Below are 22,467 nucleotides of genomic sequence, written 5' to 3' on the forward strand. Positions count from 1 at the left end.
GGGATAATTTCCCAGGAAAAGGTCAGGCTAATTGTTGGTTAGGAGCTAATCGAGATGGGGCACGCCATGGGTGGTGATATTCCTCCCGCCCGCTCCATCCTGCTCCCAGCAATGTCTCTTTGGCCTCTTCAGAGAAAACTGCCTAGCATGGGTATTCTTGCACCATGCTAGGCACTAGAGGAGGGGGGCACGAAGCAGGGGAGGTACAATCGCTTTGCTTAAGTAGGGCTTGGGAGCAGCCAACCTCCACACACCAGGATTCTCTGTAACGCTGCCTTTCATTTGCAACATCAGCATGCAGGCCGCTGGCAGGGAGCATGCCTCACTTCCTCCTGCCTGCCTCTCTCTCTCTCTCTCTCCTCTCTCTCTCTCCTCTCTCTCTCTCCTCTCTCTCTCTCTCTCTCTCTCTCTCTCTTTTAAATCATCAACTCAGTTGTCAAAATTTACCATCATGGAGGTTTCCTTGAAAAACAGGTAACACATGTTTGTCTCTAGACAGTCTCATATGGACCTTTGCATCAGAAGTAACCCCACAGTCTGGGAAGCCGGCCTGTGTTGCTGGGGGCCCTCGCAGAGCTGTTTTGAATGAGCAGCGTGCTGGCCAGCTGCCCGCGGGGAGGGGCAGGAAGGGGCTCAACCCCGTGATGGTCAGAAGATGGAAAAACTGTCATTTCAAAACTTCCAGTGGTCCCTGTCTTGATAAAGATGTGGACTTTCGTCGTTAGAGCATGTTTTTCTCTGTACCATGGCAACTACCCCGGGGTCCATGAAGTCGGTGTGAGCCCACTGTTTTGGGACGCCGTGGGAAGTAATGTGGATGCAGATGTTTCAGATGGGCCTGTGGGAGGTTAATTTGGTGCATGTAGCCGTGCCAGCGCGGGGCGGCTCCTTTCTGTTTCCACGTCGGCCTTCCTCATTGCCTTTGGCTGTGCTTTGCTCAGAGCTATTTTGGAAACTTGCGGTTCTGCCCTGACCATTCCTAGGCGTGGTGAGTCTTTCATGCTCTCAGAGCAATTCTGGGCCTACCAGGTGAAGGCCTGGGGGAGTTAACTTAGTTCTGGCTTGGCTACCTGTCTGGACTTTCTTGTTGGTTTGATGTGATCTTCAGTGCTTAGAATAGAGAACATTTGGACAAGTAGAGAGAGCTCCCCCAGGCCCCTACGGTGGCCCACATGATATTGAGTCTCTGCATGTTTTATGAAAATGTCCTTGTCACTTTTGCGTCTGAACCTTCTGGACTAAAGGTCCAAGTATGGGCAGGAGATTATCGGGAAAAGGGTGCATTCTATCTACTGGAATGGCAGCAGAGGAAGGACAATGACCCTGGCACTCCAGGTGGAGATACCTTCCTTACATTTGTACTTAGAGGTATGGAGGAGGGAGGGAGAGCAGTGAGGTTTGTCTTTTGACTTCCTTTAGACTCTTCTTCACGAAGAAACTGCCCTGGCGTGGGTCTCCCGAGCCATGGAAGTGCCTTGGATTTACCTGACTGCTGGCTGAGTCAGCCCCCCAATGGCTCTGGCTATGATTTGGTCTTCTTTCCCCTTGATCCAGCTCCTGCCTCTTCCATGCAAAACACCTGTCTACAGGTGTCTGCATGGCTGCCCTAACCCTATTCTCATACCTTTTGCCCGCCCATTCTCTGAGGTAGGTGAATGTCACCTGTTGGAAATGTAGACACGTTGGATGCCCTCAGAAGGTCTCTCCAAAAACAAGGACTAAACGCAGCTCTATCTCAGCTGAAAACCTCACAGTTTGGCTTTCCACCATTGAGAGGCCACCTCGAAGCCAGTCAGCCTATCCCCTCTGATTGACATAGGCCCCCTCAACAATTCTGCATAATTCTTTCTTTCATTTGCACCCCTGGGACTGGGTTTCTTATGTGCAAACCTGACATTAACTTGTCTCTCTCCTAAAAACACAGTGGCCTGTTCTTAGGAGTAATCACATGGGACTTTCTAATGTTGAAGTAAACACCACTAGTAGATCACGTGGTCCTCAGATGACTGCAGGTGTCTGGGGAAGCTTCCCAGGTGGACAAGTGACTCATTCAGGTTTTCCTGTGGACAGTTTTCTCTACAGGGACATGGGATTTTTACCTGAGTTTTGCTGAGCCACTTTGACAGGCCCTGGAAGGCAGTCAGGTCAGCCTCCACTGACTGGCTAGGCTGTGGTATTTGGAAGACCATCCTGAGTCTTTATCCGTACAGGCTAAGGCAGAGTCTGTCAGTCTCTGCTCCATCCTCCTCTACCTGGTTCCTGCCTTGGCTCAGATGAAAAGGTGAGGACCAGAGCAGGAGGAGGACTCATCTGACTTCTCTAAGGTAGACCCTGATGGTCTATGGCTTGCATTCAGATGGCTGGGTGCAAGGTGCTAGGAGAGCATAGCTGGAATCTTATCTCATTGCCTGGAGTCCTGTTGGCTGTGGCCTTAATTAAATGCTGTCGGAGGCTAACTGAACAGATTTGGTCCCACCCTCTGTTGGTCAAATTAGAGTGGCTGATCAAGTGGAATGACTCAAGGGAAAACCTGCCAGGAGCTAAGCCTGTAAAAATGAGGGGTGGATATTGTTGGGAGACAATTCTCCAAGGGTCTTTTGAGTTGCCGCATGTTTTGTGAGCAGAGGCACAGGCTGCCTTTGTTCCAGACGAGCTTTTCAAGGATGTTGCGTTGCAAACAGCTTTGGCAGATAGTGTCTCCCATCAGAGCCAAGGGCAGGCAGGCTTGGTGCTCATTGGAAGAGGTTCACCTTCTTTAAACTGGTGGGTAATACAACCCACCTCTAGTGCAGTTGTAGTCTGGTCCTTGTGTCTGCTTGGGGATTTCAAGTTTAGGGAACTGATGCAATAGAATTTTGCTTCTCTGGCCTTGTCTTAATCTCCTTTGTCTCTGACCCAGGAACCTTGCATCTTCTGCCAGGCTCCATGAGACTACTACAGATTCATTCACTTGTTACCCTTCAAGCAGCATAACAGGTTCTCAGATACCTCACAGTTCTTGACAGCTATGCCTGGCCTGGATCAGTCTGGCCTGAGTGACGGGCTGTATGTGAACATAATCTGTCCTGTGCATCATGGGAAGATAAAAACTGGGAGGACTGCAGCCTCAGGCTCCACCGGACTGGACTTGCTGACACATCCCACACTTTCTCTGCCAGTGCGTGCAGTCCACTCTACAAAAAGATTGGGGAGGCTGGCTGCAGAGGGCTGGGGCTCCTCAAGGTCTGACCAGGTCAGCGTCTACCACAATCCTCCACATGCTACAGCCTCTGGCTTCCCATCTACCAGGCCAGGATAACATCGCCACTTCCAAGTGGTTTTATGGGGATTAACAGTCGGGCTTGGCACAAGCATACCCCCATGAAGGCAGCTCTTATCATGGTCCCGACTGTCATTATTACGACCTTGCCTCACCCCACATTGACTTATTCTTTGTAGAACTTGTCTCCCCCTCTTAACAGCCTGTCTATAATCTAAGTTTATCGTTTCTACACTGAAATTGGCCAATTTACATGGCACCCCTCACCACAGTCTCTGGATGTGCCTCTAATCTAATTAGACTAATTTTAATTTCCTGGATTTAATTACTTTTAATTCAATTAATTTAGAATGCAGTACACAAGGTGATTAATTGGGAAACATTGCAGAGGGATTCGGGAGGTGAACTGCAGTGTGTGTGTATAAGTGTTTAAGTATCATTGTGACCACATCCACCAGTTGTCACTTTACGCCCGAGGCCACTGAGGCCCTGGGAGGGGCAGAACTTGGAGAAGCCGGCTGGGACGGGGCATCAGTGGATGCCGCCTGGCACAAGGCGCAGTGTTCTTTCAGTGTGTGGCTGTCAGCGACTCTCAGGGGAGGCAAAAAGAGGCGGTTGGTTCCGGCAACAAGCAAGTTGGAACCAAGGCAAGGATTGTGGGGGATGAGGGTAAACTTTGGCTATCAACAGAGCAACATTTCACTGTGAGCCTTCTCTGTACATGGTAAATAACCAAACTGTAGACTCCCTCTGAGCTATCACGTACTTCCATTTTATTCTTTTTTGCTATACAGGTGTTATCAACTGTTGACAATTATGAATGATAATACCTGACTAGTGAATGATAATACCAGACTTAACAAAGACATCTGTAGTGCTATATTTCAGGCACTGTGTTCTACGTGCTTTTATATTGGCTTATTTAATTTTCATAGGAGTTAAGAGACAAGTCTCTGAATGATGGGGAAACTTTCTGAGAAATGGGATGTTAGGTAATTTTTTCATTGAAGGATCAGCATAGAGTGTGCTTACACAAACTAAGATGGCTATAATGTCACTAGGTGGTAGAATCGGATGAGAACTTAGGTCATATCTGTGAATGGCCATTGACCAAAAAATTGTTCTGCGGTGAGTGAGGTACTGATATTTCCATGGTCCAAAGGAGTAATCCAAGGCACAGAGCCAGCTCTTCCAGGGATAACTATTATTTGTGTCATTCAAAGAAACCAGCCACAGTGGATTTTGGGCTGTGGCAGGTAGGTGTGGGGACAATGTAAGGCTGGCCTTTCTTTTGGGGGCCCTTTAAGCCACATTGTTTTGCCCCTTCCACCTCCAAGAGGTAATAATAACAAACACTTGGAAAGCCCTAAGTGGCCAGGTGTGCCTTGAAATGCTTGGCATGTATTGACTTGGAACTTGGCTTCTTGCCCCTGCTCCTTAAAAGGAGGCCGCCTGGGTCTTCCCCCCAGCTCAGTGGGGGAGCCCAACCCTGAGGTCAGGGCCAGTCTTACTTTTTTCCCTCTAGGCCATTGACTTGAAGAGGCTGTGGGCTCAGCTTACCAGTCAGGACTTCAGATTGCAGTTTTGATGGGCCCAGGGAACCAGAAATAGACCAGACCATCTGCTTTGATCTAGGTCCTCCGCCACGACCCAGACCCTGCAGCCTGAGCGAGACCTTCTTCCCTGAGCTAGATTTTCTATTCTGATCTCGATCCCCCACCCTGAGTCAGACCTTCTGCTCTGAGCAGGACCCTTTGTCCTTATTTAGATAAGGCTCTACATTGAGCCTGAGCTCTCTAGCTAGACCCTATACCCTTAGCTAGATACTACACTCTGCACAAAACTTGTGCCCTGAAATTCAGCTTCAATTCCAGGGTCATTAATTTACAAACGGGCTCTTTGGTGTTCGTAGGGCTCTGACCCCCTGTCGGCTGGAATACCGGCCATGATCTAGGCAAGGAAAGGAGCCTGTCTGGTGTAGGACTCCAGCTGGCTGATGCGCGGTTAGTGGCTGATGGACCTGAACCCTCTTGACACCTTTAACATCTGTCCTGGGAGTGGACAAGGGCCAGTAGGTGGAATTCGCAGGGAGACTCTCTATAAAAATGGATTTTCCAATAGTCTGAGCTGGCTGAGCTGGAATTAGGCGTTCCCATCAGTGAGGGTGTGAATGCAGAAGCTGACAATAATTTAAGCATTTGGTCTTCTCTTTCTGGAATGTTCTTGCCTCTTCCTGCCAATTAACTCCTATTCCATCCTTAAGACTCAGCTCATGAATCACTTCTTGCAGGAAGTTTTCCCTGCAAACCCCACCCCCAACCTCCGGATGGACCAGGCATCCTCTGGGTTCCCGATTGTGCAGACGTATCTCTATTATTGCACTTGCTGTGTATCGCAATGACCCGCTTAGGAATTTGTCTCCTTCACATCCTCCCATGTCACAACCTCTCCTCTTAGCGTCTTGCTGAATAAACATAATTTCTCCCAGTTGAAGGATGAAGGACCTGAGGCTCTATGGCTAAGGACCTCACCCACGCAGCCAAGAAGAAGCAAAGATCCCTGGATCTGACTCCCAAGCCAAAAGCCCGTGATCCCTCTACCACGGGACACTGCAGGGCTCCAGTTTCTGCCATTTGTGAGAGCACAGGCTGGTGTGAGGCTTGTATGGCTATATCAATCAGCTTTACATTACTATCGCAAAAGGCCCAAGGCTGCTAACTTAAAAACCTTAAAGATTTATTTAGCTCACAGTTTTAGAGGTCTGAAGTTCAAGATCAGGTAGATTCCATTGGTTTGGCCTCTGATGAGGGCAACAGGTGGTGGTACATCATGGTGGGAGCCTGCGTGGAAGGGTTTATAGCATGAAGCAGAGAGTCAGAGATGGAGAGAAGAGGAGGGAGAGAGATGAGAGAGAGGAGAGGAGAGGAGAAGGGAGGAGAGGTGAAGAGAGGTGAGGAGAGAGAGAGAGGGAGAGGTAGAGGGAGAGGGAGAGGGAAAGGGAGAGGGAGAGAGAGACACTAGTGTCTTGCAATCCCTTTTGAGGGCATGCCCATAATGACCTAAGGACCTCCCGTAGTCCCCACCACCAAGCTTCCACCATCTCCCAGCAGCACCACTCTGGGGACCAGGACTTTGATCACAATGGACTCTTGGGGGCCACTTAGACCAACTCAGGCCATAGCAGCAACTGAAGTATCGGCCAATGCCACCAGGGAGTAGCGGGGGGGCCACTTTAGAGTGATGTCACTCTGGCAATCCTTGGCCCAGGATGTAACACACAACCATGCAAGTCCACCTCAGCCACGCAGGATCACTCGGAACCCTTCCGAGGTCACAGAGAGGCCAGGAAGCCATGAGAACTGAAGCGGCCAGAGCTTCTGTCTCCCCCGGGTGTGTGGGGCTCCTTTGAGCCACAGCCAAAGCCCTTCTTCACGCCCTTATTCCTTCATTTAACAAAGGTGAGGAGGGGCCGGCCCTGAGGTTTTAAGGCTGGATTCCATTTCTATTAAGACTGTTGGCCCCCAAAGATTAACTCACAGTCACCCTGTGAAAGCTGATCCGGGTGGAAAATTGAGTTAGAGAATTCCGCCTTCCCTCTCCTCACACCTCAGCAGATTAAGGGGAAGGCCTGATGCTGAGTTATGGGGATTTATGGGAATGTGCAGTGGCTGGCTTTTAAACGCTCACTCACTCCTTGGGATGCTGGCAACCTTGCTTGCCCATAAATCGTTGCTGGTATTTCTCAGCCTTTCCTTGCCAGCAACGCGGAGGCCTGCAACACCTTTTCCGTGCAGTAGCCTGTGAAAATATTGAAGTCGGGCCCAGAAAAACACCAGCATAGAAAGGGGAAACTTTGATGTTTGCTAGTTATTTTCAGACAACCCTTGCCAAATCTTCATTTTTCTAGTTTACAAGTAAGGGATTCTGACCATCTGTCTGCTGTCAACCAATGTTTGTTTGGATGAAGATTTTATTTTTTTTCTCCCAATCTAGCACTCCTGTTCTTACAAGTAGTTTATTGGACTTCATAAATGTCAGCTTTTTGCATGCATTTTGTAAGCAGCTTATGATTTAGTATTTAATCAAAATTGAGCAGTCAGCGTCTGTAATCAATCTGAAGAGAAAGTAACAATGAGACTGACGCTCCCAAATGCACCAGGACCACAGTGTCCCGACTGTTTCTAAGTTTTCATGGGAAAGCACAGAGATAGTGAAATGATGGGAGAGATAAATACTTCTTGAGCTCCTACTGTGTGCTATTTTGTGATTGCATTAGTAACCAGTAGCCAAAATAACAGCATATAACAAACCGTCCCAAACTCAGTGGCTTCAGGACCGAGGTGAAGAAGATTTGCTGACTGGTAAGGACTGACTTCCTGGCTCATAGACACAACCCTTTGACTTTACCCTCATATGGTAGGAGGAGCAAGACAACTCTTTGGGGCCTCTTTTATAATGGCACTAACCCTATTCACGAGGGCTATATTCTCAAGACTCATTTACCTCCCCAAATCTCCCATCTTCTAATACCATCTCATTGGTGATTAGGTCTCAGCACATAAATTTTAAAATGAATTTAACTAATTAGTATAGGGATAAAGTCCAGAGACCTTTGAGCTATACCCTCAGCCCTTTTTATATTTTGTTTTTGGAACAGGGTCTTGCTAGGTTACTGAGAGTATCGCTAAGTTGTTGAGGCTGGCTTTGAACCTGTGATTCTCCTGTCTAGCCTCCCAAGTGCTGCTATTATAGGCGTGTTCTACCAGACCTTGCTCAGCACATGAATTCTGAGGAGATGCGAATGTTTACACCATATTAGGGAACAGACCCCATCTCTTTACAGTGAGAGAAATTACAAAGTTGTAGGCATCTGGGCCCTGAAGCCATCAGCCTATCACTGTGATACTGGAGACCCCAGGAAGGAGGGAATTGTTTTATCTCAATATCCAGATGGAGAAATTCAGAGGTTGAGTTCTGCGTTATGGTTCTTAGCAGTTCACGATCCAGCCGGGACTCTTCCTTAGTCTAACTCTGAAGCTGCTTCCTTTTGACCGCTGGAACCTACTTTTCTATAAGAAATAGAAAAAGCAAAAGGCCTCAATAGCCAGGTTATTCTTTCCCATGTGACCTGCTGTGTCTCTCTGTGGCACCGGATACCCAGGCATTTCCCAGAACTGGACACATGGCTGGAAGCACCAACATCACAGGTTCGTTCTTGGAGTCTTAACGATCAATTCCACTTCCAAGAAGCCTGTCTGTGATAAGGAGAAAGGCCTTTGGGGTGGGAGAAGGCCAGGAGCCCTGATGGCTGGTTTTTAGGAGGCAGGATGGTGGGGCAGAAGGAGCCCCAAGTTTGTAGCTCGGATTCCTGCTGCTAGTCCTGACTCTGGCACTCTCTTTCTATGACCTTGGATAAGTCACTTTCTACTTCTGGACTTCAGTTTTCTTGAATGTAAACTTCAGGGCTTAGGTTGTATGAAATCTAGGGAATCCTTCCTTTTTTTTTTTTTTTTTTTTTTTTTTGGTGGCACTGTGGGTGGAACCCAGGGGCTTTTCTACCTCCAAGCTACACTCCCAGACCTATTTTATACTTTATTTAAAAACAGGGTCTCACTAAGTTGCTGAGAGCCTCTCTAAGTAGCTGAGGCTGCGATCCTCCTGTCTCAGCCTCCCAAGCGCTGGGATTACAAGCATGCACCATCATGCCCGGCTTCCTTCCATCTTTAAATGTGGTGATGGCAAGTTCAGAAGACCAGCTGTGAGGTTCCTAGTGCTACTGTACAAAGACAGGTGGATCTGATGAGGGGTAGGGTACAAAGGCAGAAGCCAGGCCACATGAGCCTGCCGGGCAGAGCCTGTGCCCACTCACTCCTACTACGCTTGATGGCTCAAATCAGGTCCTGTGCATTGATCACTAGTGATCGATCCATTCATTTTCTTTATAAAGCTGTCTCTGATCATACCAGCCCAGAGTGTTCACCTGTGCCCATGATGAGGATACTTCATAACTCTAAGACTCAGCCCATGTCTCCAGTACCGATGCAAGTTTATTGTAGATTCTCCACTTCCCAGAGAGTCACCCAGGAGCCCAGTAGCACTGGGTTATTTTCCTCTGAGGTTACAGTGCCTTGCTCAGGGCCTGGGATGTGGCAGTCTCAGAAAGCATGGAACTGAAGGGATTTTCAACATGTGTCTGTCATGGCACTCAGCAGAGGCTGGCGCAGGGCTGGCATGTTGATGGAGTAGTTGGTTCTGAGGTTTATTTGCAGCAGCCTTGAGCTCCAGAATGGAGCCTTGCAAATGGATGAGCTGGGGAAATGGCTCCTGTGGTGTGTGCATGTGTGTACCTGCTATGTACCCATGTGTGTGTGTGTTCTGCTGGAGTCTTGGCAGCCTCCAAGGGGGAAGGTTTGTTTCCCCAGGACTGCATGCCTTTCCCTTGAAATTCAGAAGTTTCCTCCTGGACATAATGCCACCAAGACACCAGTTCCAGAGTCAGTACCAATCTGGGCATGGTGGCACATACTTGTAGTTCCAGCATTCGGGAGGCTGAGATCTGAGGGATCGCGGTTTGCAGACAGCCTCAGCTATTTAATGAGACCCTCTGCAACTTAGTGAGACCCTCTTTCAAAATAAAGAATAAAAAAATAGGGCAGGGGGTATAGCTCAGAGGTCGAATGCCCCTGGGTTCCATCCCCAGACCCACAAGAAAAAAAAACAACAAAACAAAACAAAACGAAACAGAGCCAGTACCAAGTTGCTCTTAGAGGGCCCACCACAGTCATGCAAAGAAAATATTTTGCAGGGGACCGGAGCAGCCTGGGGGCTGGACAGTCTTGATCTGGGTGGCCTTAGCAGATCTCTGACATCCCAGATCTCTGGGGTAATTACTTACACAGGGCTTTCCACATGCCAGGTGCTGGGTGAATCCCCTTGTGTGAATACTCCAATTTAATCTTCACAAACACCCTAGTTTGTAGAGAGGACACAGAAGCATAGTGAGGTTGCATTTACTTGGCTTTAATCAAAAAACAGCTGCAGAGCCAGGAGAAGCTGAGCAGCCTTAGCTTAATACTCTGAGTGCTTCGCCTACATCTTTCCATACAGTAACATCGCTCAACACCTCCTTGCTGGGCATTGAGTTAATGTAGACTAAGCGACATATAGGAAGTGGCTTGTGTAGAGCAGGAATGCCCTCTGTGAAGACTGACATTACTGATGTCTGATTCAACCCTCCCATTCAGAGGTGAGTGAAGGTCCTAGAGTGTGCTTTTGTCAATGTCGTCCAGTTGTATTCTGCTTTGAGCAGACTCAAAGTCAGGTCTTCTCAGGGCCAGCTGTTTTTATTTTGCCTTGTGCTGTGCCCTGTGGTGTAAAAATCAGAAGGAAATGGAAATAATATTTTGGGAGAAATTAAGACAAAGAGGAAGGTGTGTGTGTGAGCAGTTTTAAATGAGCAGGACCCTTCCCCAAAACTTCCCCAGCCATCAATGAGGCAGGTCCTCTTATCCCCGTGTGTAATGTGCAGATCTCAGACAGGAAGGCGGCTTGCCTCCTGCCTGGTGAGAGGGGGCTGGGATCAGAACTGTGGTCCATCTGATTCCTCCTCCAGTGGCCTTTTTTGGCATTGCCAGCCCAGAAATAGGACCCAAGATCAAGACTTGGGGTAGTAGCAATTGTGACCTCTGGTATTGTTTGTGACGAGCATGGGAGTAGGCAGGTTGTTACTATTCTTTCAGAGCATTAGGAGACCTCCTGGAGTCAGGGACCAGACCCAGGATAGGAGAACACTCTGCCCTATTGGAAGAGATTGCAACTCTTGAAACTGGAAGTGGCTGGATTTTCCCTTGGGGTACTAGGAAACCAATAAGAGCCCTTTTCTCCTGTCCACATGTCCAAGAGAACCTCTTGAGCCATTTCTGCTTGTACAGTGACTTCCAAATGACAAGGAGAGTCACATTGTACTTTCAGGTTTGGGCATCATATGCCAGAGGTAGAAAAGAAATGTCTTGGCCAACTCGGGCTTTATTTTAAAAGTCCGTATAGATTTATACTTCTTTGCAGAGTGTAGCCACGTGAGCATCTTGGTTTGCACTTGTCTGTGCACACATCTGTCTGTGATGCGTTTATGCACACATCACAATCTTTATCTCTCTTGTAGGAAGAGCTTCTGTAGCTTCATAGACTCTCCAAATCTCAGATGTGTACCCTCTACCCCCATCCAGACAATGTGTATCCAGGTCCAACACTTCAATTACCTGAGTCTGGGAAGGAACAATTAAGATATAAAGGGGTGTGGTTCATGGTAATGACCTGCTCAGAGTGGCTTAGCTAAAATAGACCAGGGAGTTACAAGACCTGCCTGAGATCATGCATGGGGCCCTGGGCCCTCAGTCTTGGTCTAGTGCACATCGCCACATGCCCCGGAGCCAGCTCCTGGCCATCACAGCACACTCAGTCATATCTGTTGCTATTTCTGAGTACCTGCCACATTCTTAAGAAATACATGCTTTCATTGGGAACTCAGCATTCTGATAATCATATTGGAGAATAATGTGGCCCCAACCCACTGTGTCTACCAGAGTCACCAGAACACTATGATTTCTGTAACTGGCCCCTCCCATGTGCCATTTTGGGTTACTAGACAGGCAGATCAGAAATGTGCAGTCCTGTTTTGACTTGAGCAAGACATTTGGCTAGGTGGTCCACGACAGTCCCAGATGAACAGCTGGGGCTGGATTTTGGGGAAATCAGGGGCATTAGGAACTGGTCAAAGGGCCACACCGAAACAGAATGGATGACTGTAGCTATCTCAGCTTAGCTGGGGCTCTAACAGATGCTGAGGAACTCTTTCTTTGGCCTCATCGTATTGGACACTTTAACTCGAGACTAGAATGAAATTATAGGTGGAGGGAAAGGATGAGCATTTGCTAGGAATCTCCTAAGTGTTAGCAGCCACCACCAATATTTTGCATAGATGACTTCCTTTCCCCCCCACAATATGCCTTCAAGATAGGTTGTGCTCCTCTATAGGTGAGGAAATGAAGGTTTAGAGAGTATAAGTAACTTGCCCAAGGTCTCAGCCATTGGCAGGTCTGACTCCAAAGGCTGGGCCCCCGGATCCTCATATGACACTAAGCCATGTCATCACCAAGGGGCACTCAAGAAGGTGGGAGGGATGGCCAACAGAGGAGGCGACAGGCAGGATCCCGAAAGGCCTGTGTTCCGCACTGGGTCCAAACAACAGCACACCAAGATGCAAGGCTCTAGAGACCTTTGCTCACACTGGCGTTCAGAACACCCACCAGACACAGACAGGATGTGGGGTACCTGGGTCCACAGCACAAGTGAAAAGGTGTTGGGTTTTTAGTTGACAGGAAGTTTCAAATGAGTCAACAGTGGGATGTGGCAGTCAACAGAGCTGAGGTCATCATCGCCTCCAGGAGGGGAGGCACAACAGGCACAGAGCAGACCGAGGGAGGAGATACTCCCAAGTCAGCGGGTATCCAGGAAGCAGAGCTCAGGCCTGGAAACCTCGTGGGAGAGGAGCTGGTGTCCTGCCAGCTCTAAAGGAGGGGTTGGGGGAGGCACCAGTTGCTGTTGCCCAACGCGACTCATCCTTTGTCATTCCCAAAGTTTATGACTTTATCTTTCTAAGCACTTACAGCCACTCCTTGGTTGCCATGCATTTGACTTACATGCTTTGGGACACTATTCATTCAGTGTTGAGGTTCTATTAGTGTAACCCAAGTAAATGTGGATCCTCGTAACCTGGTGTCTACATTGTAAAGTTACACCCCAGGGAGTACAATCCAGAACCCCAAAGAAGTCAAAGTCACTTCTCTCTTTGTGCACCGGGGTCCCCTTTTACTTCTCCATCTCATTATCTTGTATTTCAAGACTTTTCTGTAAACACCCCCAACTCTCCTGACACCAGCAAACCCATGCGCCATCTCTCTTTAGTCCTCCCCCATCTCCATTATGTAAATGGGCTTAATGTCTGTGTCTTCTTTATCCTGGGCCCCCTTCTCCTCTACTTCACTCTTCTTCTGTTTTCTCTCCTCTTTACTTTAGACCCCAGTTCCTCTGTATCTCAGAGGGCTGGAGAGCTGATTTATTAAGCTAGAAAGCTCCTTCCCTCCAGGATCCATCATTGCTCCCTAGTCCCCTGAAAACTTGGATGGCTGATACAGCACTTTTCTTGGAAATCTGAGGAAAGGAAAAGGGCAGAGATAAGAAACATATTTTTGGTGGTAGGTGGTGGTGGGAGGTATTATGGGGGAAGGGTTCTCTGCTGCTGGGAACATTGCAGACCATCCTTGTCCTCGTTACAGAAGCACACTGGCACTGTGGGTGGAAGAGCTAGGCCACTCTTGCACTACACACAGGCTGCCATGAGATAGCTACTTACAGTGGACGGCAGCAGGCGGAGGCCGTTCTTCACCCACAAGGTCTCCATTATCTTCTGTGGTTCATTTCTCCTACCTTGCTGAGCTCCTCTTCTCTGCAAGACTGACTCTTGCTTCTGCTGGGAAGTTCTGGACCGTGGGAGAGATGGCACACCCTACCCAGTCCACATACTCCCCTATGCTTCCCAGCCTCCCTTGCAGCTATGACGGGGCAACACAGCTCAAGAGAGTATGATTTTCCCTTCTCCTTCTTTGCTGTGGCAGCCTTGGAGATCCTGTGACCCACTATGGAATGAAAAATGGGGAAAGGCCTCCCAACTCCTCTGGTACCCTAGATGAGCAAAAAATCCACATCACTGTATTAAGCACTTATATTTCAATGTTTTTGCTGTGTCCTAGGCCTGCCTAGCTCCTGAAATCCTCAGGTCAGAACTAACTTAATAATTGCCGCTCTTAAATTCTTTGTCATGATGAAGGGAGTTGCTGGAGCAGCCGACTGATGCTTCTCCTTGCTGTCGCCGTCTTGCAGCCAGATGGTCCTTCCTATTGGCAACACCTTACGTGGGCTTCCTCATCCCCCATGTACTCTGTCAGTCACCATCCTACACAGTCAAGTGTGTACAGCAGTAGAAGTCTGCCAAGAACACATCCTTGTGGCTGCCAAGGGGTGTCTGTTTGAGAAAGAACATCCTAGAGAATGTTCAGAGGCAATGGGGATCACCTGGGAGACAGTGGGCTCTGTCTCTAAGATGGGCAAGTGGAGGTTTGGCGTCTTGTGGGACTGAGGGCAAGAGGATGGGATACCAACCCTGAATAGCAAGGGCTTGGCCTGGCAAAGAAAAGATGGACCCACCCTTCCAACCCTGAGTCCCCAGCACAAGGCCTAACAGGATAGATACTTTTGAAAGCATATGAATGCATACATTTTCAGGAACTTATGAAATAAAGTAGCCTGACTTAATGAGCAAATAAGATTTGTCACACTGAAATTATCCTTTCTGAAAAGGATAGTCTCATGAGATCAATGTTCTCAGCTCTCATGAGGTTGACAAACGGGGACGAGTGGTCACGGGCATGTGAAGCCTATCAGCAATTCACACATCAGCCACAGGGAGGGCTGAGCTCAGGGAGGAGACTCACTCCAGACAGACCGAAGTCATCGCCATCACCGTTAACAGCCCCATAATAAGGACACCCAGTGCTTTATCATGCACACACCGCTCTGCCTGACATCCCGAGCACTCAGAGATTATTACCCGAGATCCTATTATCATATATTATAGATTATCAAGCATCTCTGAGCATATTGTAGCCTCAGGGGAGAAGAGCTGCTGGTCCCATTGTGGCCTAGGGAGGTTTGCGGGGATTTCCCTACGATCACATACTGAGCAAGGGGGAGATCCAATACCTGAACCCTGATCTTCTGACTCAGACGGATTTTAAAGTAAAAGAGCATGCCTTCTCTTGGTGCCAAAGTCTGAGACTGCATGTCCCTGGGTTTTGTTTCTCCCTCCCTCCCCCCCTTCCTTCCTTCCTTCCTTCCTTCCTTCCTTCCTTCCTTCCTTCCTTCCTTCCTTTTTATTTTTTTGTGGTACTGAGGATGGAAGCCAGGGGCATTCTACCTTTGAGCTACACCCCCAGCCCTATTTTTTGTTTTTATTCTTTATTTTGAAATAGGGTCTCACTAAGTTGCAGAGGGCCTCACTAGCTAGCTGAGGCTGTCCTGGAACAACAATCCTCCTGCCTCAGCCTCCCAAATGCTGGGATTACAAGCATGTGCCACCATGCCTGGCTGCCCCTGGGTTTCTGAAGACCTTCCACTGTCCATGTGTGACACTGTGTGGGAAAGCTATTTCAGAGACAGGACAGATCTGGTGTACCTTGGAGGCAAAAATAATTTTCTTGAGAAAAAGCAAAGGCCCAGGGAACAGAGAGTCCTGGAGTTCTGGCACTAACTCAGTTCCATGAGTGTTACCACAGTGAAACCTCAGTTTTCTTATCTTAAAACGAAAGGCAAGTCTTTGATCTGGTTTACCATGGAGAAGTTGTATGGGGGACCATTAAGAGGACGGGATAAAAATGTTTGGAAAGCCGGGCGTGGTGGCGCACGCTTGTAATCCCCGCGCTTGGGAGGCAGAGACAGGAGGATTGCGCAGGTTTGAAGCCAGCCGTGCTGGCTTAAGAGACCCTGTTTCCAAATAAAAAAAAAGTATAAAAATAGGTCTGGGAGTGTAGCCCAGAGGTAGAAGGGCTTCCAGGAACCCCAGTACCACCAAAAAAAAAAAAAAAAATGTTTGGAAAACTTATAAAAGCTGAGGTTCTAATTCTAATGGAGAGTGCATTCGGCTGCAAGTAACACAGCCACCAACTCCAGTGGCAGATCAACAGGAATCTCTATTTTTCCTGGGAATAGGGAGTGGGTGGAAGTGGCTTAGTAATTCTCTTGGGATTTTTTCCACTTTCCTATGCCCGGTGCCTCTTCACACATGTTGCTTTGTGAACACAAGACGCGTGCTGCTCCTTCAGGTTCTCTGGTAAAATTTCAGGCAGGAGAAAAAGGGGAGAGGAAAGAAGGAGCTGGTCTTTCTATTAGAAATTCAAGCCGGGCATGGTAGCACACGCTTGTAATCCTAGCATTTGGGAGGCTGAGACAGGAGGATCTCAGTTCGCAGACAGCCTCAGCTACTTAGGGAGGTTCTTTGCAACTCAGAGTGGCACCCTGTTTTAAAAAATAAAGAATAAAAAATAGGGCTGGGGGTGTAGCTCAGAGGTAGAATGTCCCTGGATTATTCCATCCCCAGTACTGCAGGAAAGAGAGAGAGAGAGAGAGAGAGAGAGAGAGAGAGAGAGAGAGAGAGAGAGAGATATTCAACTTTTCCAGAGATCACTGGAATGTTGGTCAGCTCTGTAATCAAAAGCTCATTTTCTAGACACCAGGATGCTAGAGAAGTGAATGTGCTTGGCTGGGTGTATTACTACTCAGAATGAACTTGGGGTTTCCATGGAAAAGGAGAGGCTTTAAGGATGTCAGGTGGCAGTGGGCAAGGCCTACCACAGCTACCATACCACGTTGGGCACTGAATTCCCGGGGATCTTTTAAATATAGTCTCTGGATGTGAATAAAAGGAAACTGGGTTGTCTCATGCATCGAAGATAGTGAATCCAGTGCATTGTGCTGCCAGAATGGGAGATAGGTGGGCTGAGGACGCAAAGGAGGAGCCTGCGCCTGCAGGTCTGGGAGGCCAGGCCTATCAAGGCTCAGTGGCCTCTCTCTCTCCTCCATGGGTTCAGTTTCATTAGCCACAACGGCCAGGGCAGGGAGCCTCGAATCCCAGGAGCTCATTAATAACCGCTGTGTTTGTGTATCTCTACCCAAAGATGTCTAACCACAGACTTCCTCTTGACTCCTGGCAACAGGGAGGAAACAAAACCACAGCAGTTTTCATTGCTGAAAAAGACAAAACCGACTCATTTGCTTAATAAGCCCAGACGGAGGAGCTTTATTTCTGGGAGGAAATGCTAGAGCTTCCAGTCCAAGGAGTCTTGTCTGGGCAGCAAAATCACTAGACTCGGCAGCGAGATATCCTGGGTCTGCAATTTAGAAGCTGTGTGGTTGGCAAGAGGAAGCCACAAGCACAGGGCTCAGGAGACCAGGGGTCTGAGCCCAAGTTCCCGGCTGGAAGGGTCTAGATGCATGAGATCAGAAGAGCTGAGGCCATCTCCCGCCCCCACCCCACCCCCACGTCAGCAGCAGGCTGTTCTGGTCACTTCTGGTTTCAAAGACTCCGTTTGTTTATTTGTTCTTTCTTTTATCTTCTGTTATTGATTTTAACTATTGATTAATTCCCATTTCATCCTTTCTGGGTTTTCTTTTTCTTTTTCTTTTTTTTTTGGGGGGTACTAGAGATGGAACCCAGAGACATTCTACCTCTGACCTGCAACCTCAAGCCCTATTTTTTAGTCTTTATTTTGAAACCTGGTCTCACTGAGTTGCAGAGGGCCTCACTAAGTAGCCGAGAGGCTGTTTGTGAACCGCCATCCTCTGGTCTCATCCTCCCAAATGCTGGGATTACAAGTGTGCGCCACCACGCCGGGCTCTTTCTGATTTTATTTGTTTCCCTAATTTCTTATGATGTGCCTTCCGGGTCTTTATTTTAAGTCTTTCTTCTTTAATAATAAAGCATCATAGGCCATACATTTTCCCAAGTTAAGCTTCTTTCAGGGACCCGTAGGCTTTAAAATAAATGTTCCCTTTTTGTCTGTCCCTCAACTCTTTTTATTCAGCTTTAATGCTTTCTTTGATTCATGGGTTATCGAGAAGTATGTTTATTAATTTTAAAGTAGCTAAGAATATTTTCAACCATAGTTAGCATTTTTAATTTAAAGTGTTTAGATGGTAGTAAGAGACTGTGGGCTCTAAGGTCTCTAATTTTAAATTTAGAGACATTTTTCTTGGTGTCCAACTGTAGGCTCAAACTTTATGAATGTTCTTTGGGGAAGGGAGAGCTGAGCTGGTCAGATTCTTACCGGAGAGAATGGAATTCTCAGACATCCCTGCTCTGGATACACACGGCTCAGCTTTGGATCTGGTTCTAACCCTTCCTAGCCGTGCATCCATGGACAAAACACAGAACTTTTCTAAGTTTCATTTCCCATCTTTAAAATAGGAGCCATAAGAACATCTGGATTCTAACATTGCTGTGAAGATTCTATGAGGAATATGCAAAAATACCTAGGTGGTGCCAGCACCAGGGGAGAAAAGCCTTGCAATATGGAAATATTGCTTTTTCATTTTCTGTTGTTGTTGTTTTTACAAAAAATGAGGAACCTTCACTGTCAACGTTGAAAGCTTTATCCCTAACCCAGAACTGTGGTTTCTGGTCATTGTGGGGACCAGAAGAAAAGAGGAAATGGTGGCCCAGGGCAGCGTCACCCTCCCCTCCAGGGAGGCACCTGCAGTTGGGGATATGGGGTCATTTGTTTAAGGAAACACAGGAATCTAGTGGCAAAGCCAGACCCCAAACTCAGTCTCACTGTCCAGGCCCCTTCCCCACAGCTGCTCTAGTTTCTCCCTTGAAAGAACTGACAGGTGAGCACAGGCTGGCCTGGAGAGGGGTGCATGTACCTGGTGAGGGGGCCACCTCTGAGCTCTGCCATGTGACACTTTTGCCATCTGAGCTAGGGCTACTCTGAGTGTGGTCAGTTCCAGGAGAAGTGCTAAGAGTTGAGCTGGGAGTGGCTGGACACTAGGGGCGCACTGTTTCTACACTCAGTGGAGACCAGGGAAAAGCTAGACTTGATCTGGTTGTGTGTGTGTGTGTGTGGGGGGGGGGGGGGGGTCCTGCTCCTTGGAGCCTCAATCCAAAAGATTGATCCTGGAAAAGGCCAGTCCGCCTGCCTGGGGACCCCATCTTCATTTCTCTGGCAGGTCTTGTGAGGAGTTGACCTCAGGGGTTAGCTCTTGTGTTATGGATCTGGGTGGCTGTGGCTGGGCTGCATGACTGTGTTGATGGAATGGGAGGAATGGAAGTGATCGTCTGGGCAGACCAAGGAAGTCTAATAAAGAGTCCAAGTGGGATGCAGTGCCCAGGGCAGCCAGGAGGTGCAGGAGCTTCTCTACGGAGCAAGGCTGGGGAGGGGAGAGAATCACAGGACCTAATCACCAGGAGGGTTAGGAGTGTGGCCACTGATTTTGGGAGCAAGGAACTATTTCTTGGCCAACGACTCCCTGTATCCTTAAGCATATGTACTTGTGCTTTGTATGACCCACAAATAGACAAGGATGCCTGTGACTGACATGGTGATGGATGGCTAAGCGTATGTGTGCCTGTGTCAGGGCAGCAGGGCTCCAACCTCAGACATGCACACATGCTGTGAGGTAGGCTGGCACCGGGTAAAGCTTGGGCTTGGCAGCTGATGTCAATGGCTTCTCCATGGAAGTTAAAAAACATGGCCCCTTTTGATTATTATGAAAATTAAATATGCCCATATATGCCAATGTTCTTTGTAAATAGCAGCTCAAGTGCAGAAGAAAGTTATGGTGTGTATAATTGACTTAGGAAATGCTATTGGCTATCGGGTTCCTTACTCATCCCTAGTCCTTTGTTGGGAGCTGCTGGGTCTTGTTCTTGTCTTCATGAATCCGGTGACTTTCTCAGAGTGAGGTGCTTTGCAGTCATCGTCTTTCCCTCCCTCTTCCTCCCATCCTCCTTCCAGCACACCTTAATGAAGCAACTATTACCAGCCAGGTTCTGGGCTAGAACTTAATACTATAGAAATCTCTGTCTACAAGGGGCAGGTGGATAGGTAGGAAGACCAGCGTGACAGCCATTGTTCTCACCGAGAAATCCACAGGCTCAGTGGACACAGAGCAAGAAGGGAATGAACGACCATCCCAGGGAGGGTCCTGACAACTCCAACAGAGGGGACCCAAGGGGTGGGTGAAGGAGCAGGTCCAAGGAACAGCGCCCCTCCAGGGAAGGCGGGCAGAATGAACAGCTCGGCACGTAGTTGTGGAGTCGTGCAACACTTTGAGCGAGGGTGTCCACCCACACAAGGGCATTAGTGGACAAGAGGCAGAGGGACAGAGGCATGGAGGAGAAGGCCAAGGGCACATCTATCCATCAGAGACACCGAATCTGAACCGGGGAGTGACGGGGCTGCAGAGGGTGGATAGTGATCTGAAGCGCTGTGTTGGAGAAACTGGATTTTTATCTCCTACATGTCAGGGAGCCATTAAGAATTAGCAGCATAGAAGAAAGAATTACCTGGGTGCTGCCACCTGTATGGACATAGGGAGAGGGCCGAGGAGAGGCAGGCTGCAGAGGTCCTAGGTGCCGGCATGGAAGGCCCTTCTCTGGGGTCCAGCCCATCACCCGGCAGTGTTAGTGCAACGCAAACATCAAAGCCGAGGGACTGGGTCACGCAGCCCTCCCAGCTGCTGAGTGGGCAGGGCCAGGGCTTCAGTGAAGTCCTCTGTGGGACTACCCCCTTGGGCCTGGAGGTCGACCCAGTGCCGTCCTCCTTGGAGCCAGTGTATGGGCAAAGAACAGCATTTGTATTATTATTATTATTATTATTATTATTATTTTTTTTGCTCAAGCAAAAAATGATGATTTGGTAGGAAGGATACAGCAGTATTTCGCAAAGCCCCAGGGTGAAAAATTCAGCCAGATGCCAGGCAGGCCCTTACTCCTCCCCAAGTATCCTGTAGTCGCCCAGGAGAGCTCCGGAGGTTCAGGAGAGCCTGAGTGGTTGAGCCCAGGCTGAGACTCGCTGCCCCAGGGCAGGGCCCCCTGCTCTGCTCAGCCCCGTGGCCAGGAAAGGGATGGCCTTCTGGACCTCGTGGTTCCAGAGCTGGCCCCTGGGGTATGTTGGAGGGGTACTGCACTGGATTGACCCCCAAAGGTTGTATATTCTCTGTGAACCCTGACCCTGAGCCAGGCAGGGTCTGCGTAAGGGGATGCAGGTGAGCCTGCCCTCCAGATGTGCAGAGGGAGCCCAGACCCACAGGTATCTCCACTTTTTCTTGGGGACAGGCGACAGGCAATGAAAGTGAAGCTCAGAATAATCCCTGTGTCTTGTGATTGCAGATGGTAAAGCTGGAAAAAGAAAGGGCTTGTCCTGAAGAGCTTGTGTTCATGGGCAGTAAAGAGAGGTGTCAGCAGGCAGGGTCCTCTGCCTCTGATTGGAAGACAGTTCAGGGCCCGGAGTCCCAGTGGGAGGCAAGCTCTGGAGAAGAAGGGCCCTGGAGTGGGGCAGCCTGGGGCTTGGGGCCCCGGGATTGGGGTTGACTGTGCTGTTCCTTCACTTCTCAATTCCCCTTAGACTTCAAGGAACACCAGCCTGGGAAATCTGAGCCCTTTGGTTGTTTTCCCAAATGGTGAAGTTTTTCCCCTTTCCTGTCTCATGCTACCAGAAGCTGGGCTTCCTAGGGGTTCTGGTAAGCCCAGGAGGCTCTGTAATAATTTTCATATAGAAAGGATTCCCTAAATAGCAGAGAAAGCCAGCTGTAGCTGATGGAACAGAAAGCAGCAGCGGGTGCCGGGGAGCTGCAGGGCTCCCATTCTCGTGCTCAGCATCCCTCCTCTGGGGAGAGAGGATGTGGCGAAACCACCCAGCACATGACCTTTGGCCTCTGAACATCCGACTGCAACACCAGCCACTGTTACTGCCCAGTTGGGTTGGGATCTTGAGCCAATTACTTGATCTCACCAAGCCTCGGTTTTCTCACCTGTGAAGTGGGGATAATGATAGTATAAGGAGAGATTATGGTGCTCGGGGTTTAATGAGAGCCCTGGGGAAAGCACTTAGCATGGCGCACTTGGGCGGCTAGGAGATGTTAACAGTTTTAATTATCACTGTCTGTGCCTTGGCACACACTGCAAGGCTTCAGCCCAGTCTCTGTGGTTTATCTGGTGGTTTACAGCGGGCAATTATAACGCATCTGATGTGCTAGCCACCCGACCTCCCCAGAGTTGGCTCAACTCTCCTCCAGCCCAGGTCACCCCCTCTAGGGTTTCACTGGGCTTTTTCCTCCCCTACCAATAGTCTTTGAGGGCACCCTTGGACCAGACTCATCATTCCTCGGGGTGCTTCTCAGTCCCACCCTTCTTTACTGTAGCAGCAGATACAAGAAGGAGCCCCCCCCCAACCCCCCAAGGATAGACATTTCAAGGATCCTCCCTAGAGAGCGGCAGCATCGTAACAGAGCAGCACAGCCTCTGGGTGCCGGCTCCCACACCTTAGCCAAGGGACCTTGGGTTTTCTGTACCTCAGTTTCCTTGTGTATCAAATAGA

The sequence above is a fragment of the Muscardinus avellanarius genome (assembly GCF_963383645.1).
Source record: "Muscardinus avellanarius genome assembly, chromosome: 3".
Classification (NCBI taxonomy): Eukaryota; Metazoa; Chordata; class Mammalia; order Rodentia; family Gliridae; genus Muscardinus; species Muscardinus avellanarius.